Source organism: Petromyzon marinus, unplaced genomic scaffold, assembly GCF_048934315.1.
Source record: "Petromyzon marinus isolate PM22_M1 ecotype Great Lakes invasive population unplaced genomic scaffold, UKy_Petmar_22M1.pri1.0 PM_G_Scaffold_118, whole genome shotgun sequence".
Lineage (NCBI taxonomy): Eukaryota > Metazoa > Chordata > Hyperoartia > Petromyzontiformes > Petromyzontidae > Petromyzon > Petromyzon marinus.
In genome coordinates, this window is record NW_027422671.1 from 245,001 (window position 1) to 247,500 (window position 2,500).

Sequence of the window (2,500 nt, forward strand, 5' to 3'; positions counted from 1 at the left end):
ACCGGGAATCCAAAGAATGTGACCTTGCTAGCCTTCGTCAGCACTTTGACTTGATCACCAAGAGGGGTATAGTACGAAACTTTGTGCGAGGCAGCATCTGACAAGGTATTCTTTGAAAGCTCAAAACGGACGGTGACATCGATCACAACCGCCTCCTCATCTTTTGCAAACACGAGGTCAGGCTTTCTCATCTCTCCCGTCTCGGATATGAACCCTGGCTCTTTGTATACAGACCAGCCCAATCTAGCCGCTTCGTCTGCCAGAATGTTACTGATCTTGTTGTGTCGCGCAATTCTTGCTTTCTGTACTGCAGGACATTGACCGAGAATGTGCGAAAGGGACTCGAGTCTGGCAGAGCATTTCCTGCAGGAACGTAAGGCCCCATCTCTGCCTCTGTTCAAGCTTTCTCTTGTTGGGTAAATATTTGCCCTTAGTTGTAGTGCTGCGATAAAGAAGCATTGTTTAAAGCCGCACCATGGCCTCAACCAAGCATTACTGATTCTATCATGCGCAAAGTTTACAATGCCCCTTCCTTGAACCGGCTTTTCGCACCATCTCTGAAATTCATGCTCCCTCCAATCGCAGGGTCTCGGATATACAGGTTCTTTTGACACCGAGTCCCTGAGAACGAATGTTGGGATTGCATCACTGTCACCCCCTGCTCGTACCCACAAATTACGGTATTCTTCCTCCATACCATGCGAGGACACAATATTACGGGTGATAGCATCGGACGAGTTTGCTATACGTTGCAGCCTTCTAACTTGAACCGAAGGGATTGTTTTTTCCAGTTTCAAGATGGCAAGGCCTCCGTCTCGGGCTCTGGCATATAACAGTCCATCACAAGTTGAAGCGGGAAGGTGGAGCCATCCTTTTACCGCCTTTCTAATCTCTTGGTCCAACCCACGGAGAGTTGATTGCTTGCAGTCCGAGTGGTCTGCAGGATATAACAATCTGGGTAGGGCATAGGCATTGAGTAGTTCAACCTTCTGAGTTGGCTTCAGAGGCGCCTCATCGATTTTCGAGATCCATGTCTTTAGCTGACAATGTAGATCAGGCTGTATAGTGCCAGTCCAAGGGCCAATTTTCAGACCAAGGTATTTCGTTGATTCATCAGGTTGGATCATATGGACATCTTTATTTTTGATAGTCCATGGGTCGCAGTTGTTCACCGTATATGAATCTTTGGTTGGGCTTATCATGAAGCCCTGGCACTTTCTGGCCTGAACCTCCAATCCCGATAGCCCACAAAATGATTCCAAGATCGCTAGATTGGCGGCCAGACCAACCCAAGATTCGCTCACCAACACCAAATCATCAGCAAACGCAAGAGCTGTCACGTGGTCGGTATCAATGGAGTACCCAACTCCGTGTGACTCTAGGGTGCATATCAAAGGGTCCATGGCAAGATTGAAGAGCAGGGGTGACATGGGGTCACCCTGTTTGACACCAACACGTATGCTAATTTCTCGAGTCGACTCGCCATTGCTTTTGAACGAGGTCGTACACCGATCGTAGGCGTTCTGGATGATGCCCACCACGTGTTCATCTACTTTCTTGTGCCTTAACACCCATAAAATATGAGCATGCGAAACCGAGTCAAAAGCTTTCGCTATGTCGATGAACATGACAGCCAACGGCCTGTGCAATTTCTTAGCGTGTCTCATAAGGTCCTGTAGCACCTTAAGATTTTCAGAGCAGCCAGATGCCGCTATAAAACCACGCTGCCTTGGGTTTAAGGGACAAGCACGAGCAAGACGTGCAGTCATTATTCTGGAAAATAATCTCAGAATCATTGAACCAATCGTTATTGGTCTCCAGTTCCCCAATTCTTTCAGCTTTTCATCATCCATAACCTTAGGAATAAGAATCGTCCTATTCTTTTTCAACTCTTTGGGAATAATTCCTGTAATCATCCATGCATTAAATAGGGCTGTCAGTGTCCGACCCTCGGGGTCAGCAGCACAGATTGCAGCCCTTGTTAGGCCATCTGGCCCAGCTGCTGACGTTGGTTTAATGGCCCGTATGGCAGTCTGAACTTCCTCCACCGAAATTAGGGGCTCAAAGTATTCGTTATTTGCAACACCTGATGACTTAAATTGGCCCAGGCCATTGAATGGCAACACCTTCTCCCATTTTTCGCAGTAAAAACGATATACATCTGCGTTCGGGATTCGGCATTCATGACGTTCAGTGCCATCCAGGACTAAGGACGCAAGAAGAGAGCGGTTCTTAAAGAAGAGCTTCTGGTGCTTCATGAAGCTTCCTCGTTTTTCCGCTCTCTTCTTCATCCAAGATCGTGTGGGTAATATCCTGGGTTTAACAATGTCGTTCTCGGGTTTTGAACGTTTGCCTTTGTTTTTCACCAATCTCATCGGACAAAGCATCAATGCTGTGGCAGTTTCTACGAGGGCATCATGTTGGCCCTCGCCGTTAAGCCAAGCCTTTATTGCCTCCATTGCAAGCTTTTCCAGGGTCCCAGAATTCTCATTCGTAAGCC

The 2,500-nt window shown here is 47.5% G+C and overlaps 1 pseudogene; it reads right to left on the reverse strand.

Annotated features, from left to right (window-relative positions):
- Window positions 1–2,500, reverse strand: part of LOC142909361 (28S ribosomal RNA) — a 10,021-nt pseudogene that overhangs the window by 3,459 nt on the left and 4,062 nt on the right.